The sequence below is a fragment of the Rhinatrema bivittatum genome, chromosome 12 (assembly GCF_901001135.1).
Source record: "Rhinatrema bivittatum chromosome 12, aRhiBiv1.1, whole genome shotgun sequence".
Lineage (NCBI taxonomy): Eukaryota > Metazoa > Chordata > Amphibia > Gymnophiona > Rhinatrematidae > Rhinatrema > Rhinatrema bivittatum.
Genome location: NC_042626.1, coordinates 31,333,557 through 31,343,854, shown reverse-complemented (window position 1 = coordinate 31,343,854; position 10,298 = coordinate 31,333,557). Strand labels below are relative to the sequence as shown.

General features: G+C 40.0%; 1 protein-coding gene across 2 annotated transcripts in view; it reads left to right on the top strand.

The window, feature by feature from the left end:
* The first annotated feature begins 307 nt into the window (after positions 1-307).
* The window catches only part of RXYLT1 (ribitol xylosyltransferase 1), a 39,134-nt gene continuing 29,143 nt past the window's right edge, over positions 308-10,298 (top strand). For both annotated transcript variants that reach the window (XM_029573498.1, XM_029573499.1), the window contains exon 1: positions 308-589. The gene's annotated coding sequence lies outside the window, so the exon portion shown is untranslated. The remainder of the gene's footprint in view (positions 590-10,298) is intronic.

The window sequence follows — 10,298 nt, the reverse complement described above, 5'->3', positions numbered from 1 at the left end:
CTGCAGGAGCAGAAACCAAATCCGTTAGCCTTCAGCCTCTGAAAGAGCCGCGGGCCGGGAAGAAAAGAAAGCGAGCTCCGAGCTGAGGAATGTTCAACTAAACTAGTCAAGCTATTGCACCTGAACGATCTTTTCCGGATTTTAAAAACGAGCCCTCACTCAAATTTCTATGACCTTTCTGGACCAAGCGGTGGCTGTTTAATTTTTTAAACGTTAAAATAAAAAGTTGCAAATGACGTCACGAGCATATGAGGTCACGGCCCCAGTTCACTGAGCCCCACCCATCACCTCCAGCTTCTGTCAGTTGCAAGGACCGAGGAGCCCTTGTAACGGGGGGAGCGGAAGCGGCGAGGGCAAGCAGAGCGACCCACCCTCCGACTCGCTGCCGCAGCTTGTATTCAGTAGCGATGATGCCCCCTGCGGGGGGACACATTTTCTTGCAGCACCAGCGGCCTGTGTTTCTCTCCGGAATCCCAATATTGCAACATCGGTCCTGGTCGCCGCTGCCGTCCGAAACCCCTATTTTCATGGCATAGAAGGCTTCATTCCCCCCCCCCCCCCTCGCTTTTCGCTGTCAGGACGTCCAAAAGTAAGTAAAATAAAAACATTTTTCTTTCGGTTTACGGTGCTGACCCTCAGCTTGTCTGATATTAGGAGCAAAGAGAGGAGAGCTTGCAATTCTAAGCCCATTTCCACCGTCCAGTAACGGTGTCCAAAAGTAATCGGATCTAATAACCTGAGCATGTATGATCTGGAAGCCATGGGACCGTCAGGAGGGTACACCCCAAAGGTCGCTTTTGTCGTTAGAGTCCATAAAAGATTAACCTATTATCTAAAAAAAAAAAACAAAAAAAAAAGTTTCTGCTATATGTCATGCTCTTTTTTATTCATTTGCATTGTAGATAACTGATTTGAAGTTTCATTGTTAAAATCTTCTTGCCTATGGTTATAGGAACATAAGATGTGGATCAAACTAAAGGTGCTCTGAACCTCTCTAATAATGGCCAACGCATGACTAAGTACCCAGGATATCCCAAAGAGTAGCTTCCGGTCATTATTGCTTGTTCCCAATGATAAGCGGTGGCTTTTCCTGAGTCCATCTGACATAATAAATGCTTATGGACTATTCCTTTGTCCAAATCCCTTTTAAACCCAGCTTTGCTAGATGTCTTGAGCACATCCTCCGGCAACAAATTCCACAGCTTAATTATGCATTGAATGAAAAAATACTTTCTCCAGTTTGCTGTAAATTTGCTAACTGCTTCATAAGAGAGCCTTTTCATCTCCTTTTTCATTTTTGTTACCCTTCTCCGGGCCTTTTCTAGTTCCATGCACTATCCAACATTCTTTTGCACCACAAATAATATTTAAAAAATACCGTGCTCAGTGAGACCAAGGTCCACTGAGCCCAGCATCCTTTCTTTGGCAGTGGCTAATCCAGGTTCCAAGTACTCCGCAGATCCCAGAAAGTAGATATATTTCTTTTTGCAAGCACACACTCAGGGATAAGCAGTGGCTTTCCTGAATCTATCTGCCTAATAATTGTTTGTGGTCTTTTCTCCCTGAAACTTGTCCAAACTATTTTTAAACCCCACTCTGTCAGTCATCTTGACCACATTCTCTGGTAGTAGATTCATAATTTGTGTGCTGAGTGAAAAAAAAAAAAAGCTTTCTACAATTTGTTTTAAAGCTACTGACGATTAGTTTAAAGGAATGTCCCTTGTTTTAATATTATTTGAAAGGATAAATAACTGTTTCCTATTCTTTTTCACTCAATGCATAATTAAGCACTGGCATTCGTTGCCAGAGGATGTGGTTACAGCAGTTAGTGTAGCTGGGTTTGGATAAGTTTCTAAGGCAGAAGTCCATAAACTAATATTAATAAGGATTAGTAGCTTGGGATATGTTCATTTAATATTTGGAATCCTGCCAGGTACTTGTGACACTTGGTTGACCATTGTTGGACACAGAATACTGGACTTGTTGGACCCTAGGTCTGACCAAGTATGGCATATTTTATGTTCTTATGTACCCATTCCACCCCACTCATGATTTTATAAACCTCTATCATATCCCCTTCTCATCAGCTGTTGGTCAAGCTGTATAGCCTTTCTTCATAAAGGAGCCATTCCATTCCTTGTGTCATTTTTGTTGCCCTTCTCTGCACCTTTCCTAGTTCTGTGTCTTTTTTTTTTTTTTTAAGAAGTGGGTGACCAGAACTGCACATAATACTAATGAATTGCATCATGGATCAGTACAGAAGCTTTATGTATTTGACTTAGGAAACCTATTTTCCTGCATACTGTGTTTTTAATGTAAACCGGTATGATTTGTATCTGATACAAGAATGCCGGTATATAAAAATGCAAAATAAATAAATAAATAAATGATAAGTTCTTGGAGAAGTCCATTAACTGCTATTAATCAAGTTTACTTAGGGAATAGCCACTGCTATTAATTGCATCAGTAGCATGGGATCTTCTTAGTGTTTGGGTATATGCCAGGTTCTTGTGGCCTGGTTTGGCCTCTGTTGGAAACAGGATGCTGGGCTTGCTGGATCCTTGGTCTGACCCAGCATGGCAATTTCTTATGTTCTTATGATATTCTGTCCAATTCTCTATTCTTTTCCAAATAATTCTTTTTACATTTTTGATTGCTGTCACACACTGAGCTGAAGATTTCTATGGTTGTCCACAATGACTCTGGAGGTCCTTTTCATGGGTAGAGATCTCTAATCAGGAACTCGGCATTATGTTTAAAAAAGCGTTCCCGGACACCAACTAATTCGATCCAGCCAGTTCTACCACTTCCCCATGTAAAAATGTTATAGCAAATGTATATATCTATATCTAGTGTTATCCTCTCCCTTCTTCTCTTCTCCCAGTTCTATTACCTTGTTATTTGTAACTGCTTCCTTCCACACTATTAGGTTATTCAATTGTTCATTGTACACCCCTGTTATATGTAAACCGGCATGATGTGATTGTATCATGAATGCCGGTATATAAAAATTTTAAATAAATAAATAAATGTGATTGTAGTTGGAATTATCGTTCCTTATGTTTGCTTCGAGCAATCTTTCATTCAGCTGAGTATCACTGTGGCTTGCAGTATAGTGGAAGAAACCCTCTTTACCTTCATTACCCATGGTACGACTGTCTTGAGAGAATATATTGTATGAGAAAACTTGCTACCTGTAAAAGTGATGCTTTGACTTGATTTGAGGAGATTTAGAACCATTTGGTTGAACACTTGCTTTATTTCGTTGTGGAATCCTTGAAAATCCTCTTGCTGAGACAAGATTTATTTTAGATGGGGGGGGGGGAGGGATTTGGATCAAGGAGTTGGGTGTGTGTGTGTGTGTGGGGGGGGGGGGGGGGGATCACGATTTGTTTTCTTCTCTGTGATACATTTTGGTCATAGTTTCTGTTCATTCTGCTAGTGTACCAGACATATTGTGGTTGTTTCTGTGTTTTTTAAAGAAAACTTGAAAAAAAACTGTATAATCTACCATTTAGGTGTCCAGTCTCCTGGTCTCACAAGGTCTTTCTCTAATTCTTAACAATTTGCTGTGGTTTCAACACTTTAAATCATTTTGTGTTATCTGCAGATCTGATCACCTCAGTCATCGTTTCCTTTTCCATTAATGATTATGTTAAACAGCATAGGCCCCAATAAAGATCCCTAGGATTCTCCACTGTTGACTTTTTTTTCTGTTTTGGAAAACTGACCATTTAGTCCTATTCTCTGTTTCCTGTCTTTTAACCAGTTACTGATCCAAACTAGGGCACTGCCTTCTAGCCCATGACTGCCTGCTTTCCTGAAGAGTCTCATGTGTATCTGTCAGATGCCTTTGAAAAATCCAGTTACGCTATATCAATTAGCTCACTTTTTCCCCACATTTATTTACACTTTCAAAAACAATCTGATAGGGAAGTCTTGTCCTGCCATTTAAAATCAAGTTGACTCTTCCTCAATAAGCTGTGTGTCTATATGGCCAGACATTTTATCATTTTGCCAGCACCTATGTCAGGCTCACTGGGCTTTAGTAGGCCAGAAATTGGTATTACATTGGCCACCCTCCTATCTTCCAGCACTATGGCTGTTTTAAATGATAAATTACAGATTACTAGCCAGTTTCATGTTCAAGTTCTTTCAGAACTCTGGGGTAAATACCATCAGGTTCTGGTGATTTGTTACTCTTTCCTTTGTCAATTTGATCTGTTACATCTTCCAGTTTCCAAAGTGATTGGCTTTAGTTGTTCAGAATTATCACTTTCAAAGAACATTTCTGGTGGGGTGTGTCCCCCAACATCCTCCCTTGTGGAGGCCAAAGCAAAGAATTCAGTGTTTCTGCTATTTCTTTGTCCTCCCTGAGCTCCCCCTATACCCCTCGGTCATTTTGTAGTCTAACTGACCACCTTCACACACTTTCTTTCTTCAAATTTACTTGAAAAGTTTTTATTATTTTTACCTCTATGACAAACTTCTTTTCAAAAAGTGGCTTACAAAGAAGAAAACAAATTCTTTCTTGGCTTGCTTTATTACTTCTTTACATCTAACTTGCCAGTGCTTATGCTCCTCCCTATTTTCCTTGAGCCTGATGTAATAAGATGTACTTAGCAATGTGCACAGTTTTACCCACAATTGTGAGCAAATTACTCCCCATGCAGCAAGGAATTTTCATAAAGTAATGTATGCATAAAGCTGCACTGAGTGTTTAATGCCTTTGCATGCAAATCCAATACTAATGAAGGCATTAGCTATTACCACACCCCCTCCCCCAGTGCGAAGAGCTGTTTTATTTTTAGTGCTAGAAATTTTACTCCTGATCAAAGTTTCTTGCAGTTGTGTTGTCTCCGAGCAGAAGCAGGAAATCTGGTGGCAGGACCTGAAGTCCATGTTTATGTGCACACAAAATAATTTCCATGCTGAAAGCATTTTTGTGCGCACAGAACATGAGTTTTGTGTGCATAAATTCTGTCTCGGAGGCCCTGCCCCCTAAGTTAAAATGTGTGATCAGCCTGTGCTGAGTGCACATCTTTAATTCCAGATGCATTAGCATAATCTTTGCCTTCTGAAGCAGGAGTTAATTATTGGGGTTTTTTTTAGTCCCTGCATTAAGAAATTGTATTGAATTTCAGCATACAGTCTTAACACAGGGCTTATTACATTGGCCTCTCATTTAGGTCTGCTTTTTAGTTTTTGAAAGACTCTTTTGGCTTTAATTGGCTCTTTCATCTCACCATTAAATCATGTGGGCAATCATTTGGTCTTTCTTTAACTTTTTTTTTTTTTTTTTTTTTACTGCATGGGATACATTTTATCTGGGCTTCCAAGATGATATTTTAAAACAATGTCTACATTTCATGCAAACTTTTAATCTTGGCAACCACTCCTTTTAGTTTTTTTCTAATAAATTAATTTTATTGTAGTCTCCTTTTTAAAGTCAAATGCTAAATGTTAACTTAGTATCTGCCCTCATAAGAACCATAGATTAATATAATAATATCCTCTGTTATATTTTTGCTTTCCTTTCCTAATAACACTAATATTATTCTGTTTGCTTTTTTTGACTGCTAAAGGATTTCAATATATTGCCACAATGATTCCAAGAACCCTTTCCTGGGCGGTGACACCTAATATGGAACCCAGCATTGTGTAGTTATTTGGATTATTCTTCCCTATATGCATCACATCCAGTGATTTATGTCAAATTTAATTGCATTGTATTCAGTATCGCCAAGCGGATCCTCCATCTTTCTCCTTTGTACCATATCCTACATTGCTCTGAGAACCAGATTTAAAGTAGTTCCAATAATAATAAGAGAAGTACATAATTTAAGTGTGCTATTGGATTCTCATCTCACTTTAAAATCTCACATTGGAAAGGTATCTAAAACATCTTATAAACTGCACTTAGCACCTATATGTCAGTACTTGCCATTTCAAGATTTTCATATTTTGGTTCCATCGTTCATCCTTTTGTAATTTGGATTATTGCAATTCATTGTATTTGGGCTTGTCTAACTATCTTATCCATATACTTGCTCTAGTTCAGAATGCAGCAATCAGAACAATTTATGGATTGACATGGGATACTAGTGTTACATCTTACAAAAAAAAGAATTGTATTGGCTCCCAATGTCCGAAAAGATAAAATTAAAATTTGACTCATAAAGCACTTTATGAAGAAGATTTTTGTTTGAAAGCTAGATTGACAAAATACATCCCATTGCAGAATTTATTAGTGCTTCCCTCCATATGGGCAATTTTCTCAGTGGAAGGGAGTGGACAGTGGAGTGCCTCAGGGATCTGTATTGGGACCCTTACTGTTCAATATATTTATAAATGATCTGGAAAGAAATACGACTTGTGAGATAATCAAATTTGCAGATGACACAAAATTGTTCAGAGTAGTTAAATCACAAGCAGATTGTGATAAATTGCAGGAAGACCTTGTGAGACTGGAAAATTGGGCATCCAAATGGCAGATGAAATTTAATGTGAATAAGTGCAAGGTGATGCATATAGGGAAAAATAACCCATGCTATAATTACACAATGTTGGGTTCCATATTAGGTGCTACAACCCAAGAAAGAGATCTAGGTGTCATAGTGGATAACACATTGAAATCGTTGGTGCAGTGTGCTGCGGCAGTCAAAAAAGCAAACAGAATGTTGGGAATTATTAGAAAAGGAATGATGAATAAAACGGAAAATGTCATAATGCCTCTGTATCGCTCCATGGTGAGACCGCACCTTGAATACTGTGTACAATTCTGGTCGCCGCATCTCAAAAAAGATATAATTGCGATGGAGAAGGTACAGAGAAGGGCTACCAAAATGATAAGGGGAATGGAACAACTCCCCTATGAGGAAAGACTAAAGAGGTTAGGACTTTTCAGCCTGGAGAAGAGACAACTGAGGGGGGATATGATAGAGGTGTGTAAAATCATGAGAGGTCTAGAACGGGTAGATGTGAATTGGTTATTTACTCTTTCGGATAGTAGAAAGACTAGGGGGCACTCCATGAAGTTAGCATGGGGCATATTTAAAACTAATTGGAGAAAGTTCTTTTTTACTCAACGCACAATTAAACTCTGGAATTTATTGCCAGAGAATGTGGTTCGTGCAGTTAGTATAGCTGTGTTTAAAAAAGGATTGGATAAGTTCTTGGAGGAGAAGTCCATTACCTGCTATTAAGTTCACTTAGGGGCGGATTTTCAGAGCCCTGCTCGCGTAAATCCGCCCAAAACCGGGCGGATTTACGCGAGCAGGGCCCTGCGCGCCGGGAAGCCTATTTTACATAGGCCTACCGGCGCGCGCAGAGCCCCGGGACTCGCGTAAGTCCCGGGGTTTTCGGAGGGGGCGTGTCGGGGGCGGGCCCGAACCGCGCGGCGTTTTCGGGGCGTGTTGGGAGCGTTCCGGGGGCGTGGCTACGGCCCGGGGCGGCCCGGGGGCGTGGCCACGCCCTCCGGACCCGCCCCCAGGTCGCGTCCCGGCGCGCAGGAGGCCCGCTGACGCGCGGGGATTTACGCCTCCCTCCGGGAGGCGTAAATCCCCCGACAAAGGTAAGGGGGGGGTTTAGACAGGGCCGGGCGGGTGGGTTAGGTAGGGGAAGGGAGGGGAAGGTGAGGGGAGGGCAAAGGAAAGTTCCCTCCGAGGCCGCTCCGATTTCGGAGCGGCCTTGGAGGGAACGGGGGTAGGCTGCGCGGCTCGGCGCGCGCCAGCTATACGAAATCGATAGCCTTGCGCGCGCCGATCCAGGATTTTAGCGGATACGCGCGGCTCCGCGCGTATCTACTAAAATCCAGCGTACTTTTGTTTGCGCCTGGAGCGCAAACAAAAGTAGGCTATTCGCGCTCGTTTTAAAATCCGCCCCTTAGAGAATAGCCACTGCCATTAGCAATGGTTACATGGAATAGACTTAGTTTTTGGGTACTTGCCAGGTTCTTATGGCCTGGATTGGCCACTGTTGGAAACAGGATGCTGGGCTTGATGGACCCTTGGTCTGACCCAGTATGGCATTTTCTTATGTTCTTATGTTCTTATCAGAGTTTAAGTTGCAGGAAACAAGGAATAGGAATTTGGAATTTTCTGCTGTTCGATGTCCATAACGAACAGAACTACTTGCGGCTTCGAAAGAAGGTGAAAGCAGTCTTGTTCAATCAAGTTTACCTGGATTCGATTAAACTAGAGATCGATTCTTTTAATTTTCTGTAATATGTATATTAATTTTATGCTAGAAACTGCTTAGGACAAATTTACCCGTCAAAATTCAGATACTCTATGTTAATCAATTGTTCGCTGCCTATTTTGTTACATTACTTTCCAATTGTACTCATTTGATCTTCTTCTTCTCTTCTAACGCCCATGTTTATGCTCCCTGTTTTTTGTAATTTTGCCTTCTATATCTGTGTTAATTGGTTTCCCCTTGTTCCATTGTAAACCGGTACGATAAGACTTGGTCTTGAGCATCGGTATATTTAAATAAATAAATAAAATGTATTAATTTTATTATTATGTACCTTTTATTTGTAATCCATCTTGAACAAATTGGAAATGATGGAATAGAAAATAATGAAAGGAGTAGTTGCCCTCTGTTTCGGTTCAATGAAAGCTGTGATTTATGGCATCTTGGCACTTTACCTCCCTAGCATGTCCTGAAGTGACATGAACTCAATACTTGGGTAATTGAAATCTCCCATTATTATTGTGTTGCTAATCTTATTAGCCTGTTTAACCTCTGTTAAGATTGTACAGAAGGTTTCCTCAGACTGCCAGACAGGTGGTAGTAGGACTCCCCCACCCCCCATTCCTGTTCTCCTTTTTTAAATTTTTATTTGTCAAACTTGGAATTTCATTTTAGAGTGCATTTTTGTTTCTTGCAGAACTTTTATCTCCCTTAATATATAGTGCCACTCATGCACTGTTTGATCTGCCCTGTTATGTTATGATGTGTACCTTGGAATCTCATTATCCTTTTCCTACCAGGTTTCTAAGATGCCCATTATGTCTATATCTTCATTAAGTGCCATAGATTCTAATTCTCCAGTCTTATTTCTCAGACTTCTGCTATTTGATACAGATATTCTAAAATATGTTTTTTTTATTGTATTTGTATTTTATTTAGATTAACAGTCTACTTAATAGTAGGCGATGCACAAATAGGATTGACTTCGGACTGCCTGGGTTCTTTATTGAAATCCATCCGGGCTATAAGATATTCTACCTTCCCTGTTTTGCCAATATTCTTTGAAGATACCTCTGTCCAAGCCATGATCTAGTTTAAAAGTTGCTATATCTCCTTTTTAAATGTTAGTTCCAGCAACCAGGTTTCACCCTGGTTAAGGTGGAGCCCATTCCGTCAGAACAGGCTCCCTTTTCCCCAAAATGAGATATTGGAACAAACTTGCAGGAGACCAGAAGGTCTCCTGCATGTGGAATGGGGAACATTTCCGAGAATGCAACCCTAGAAGTTCTGGATTTCAATTTCCTATTTTAAAGCCTAAATTTATCCTCCAGAACATTCCTCCTCCTTAGACAGAAGCATTATGATATTCACAGTTTTATTCTTGATTCCTTTTGGATAATTCCTATTTGCTTTTTTGACTACCACTGCACAGCAAGCTGAAGATGTCAAGATATTGTCAACAATGATTCCAGGATCTTTTTCCTGGATGGTTGGTTACTCCTACTAAGGAACACAGCATTCTGCAGCTATAGTTGGGATTATTTTTCCCTGTATGTATTACTTTGCAATTGTCCATATTAATTTTCATCTGACATTTACATGCCCAGCCTCACATGGTCCTTCTGCAGGTCCTTATATTCCACTTGTGTTTTAGCTACTCTGTGTTTTCTGCAAATTTGATCATTTCACTCATTGCTCCCTTTTCCAGATCATTAATGAGTAAATATAGATCCCTGGGGCACACCACTATTTACTTTTGTTCATTAGGAAACAAGGAGTAGATCAGTTTTCTATCTTTTAACAAGATACCAATTCACTGTAAGACATCGCCTCATATCCCATGACTTTTTTTCGTTTTCTGAGAAGTTTCTCCTGAGGGACTTCTATCAAATGCTGCCTTAAAATCCAAATATATTATATCATTTAGCTCACCTTTAGCCACATTTATACAGACCTTCAAAGAATTCTAATTGTTACAATTTAATAGTTATTAGAATTTTATTTTATTAATTGTATCATTTTATATAATGTATACCATTTGTTTGAATTTTTTAATTATGTATGTTTTACTGTAAACCGTCTAGACGGCCAGATCCTGACCA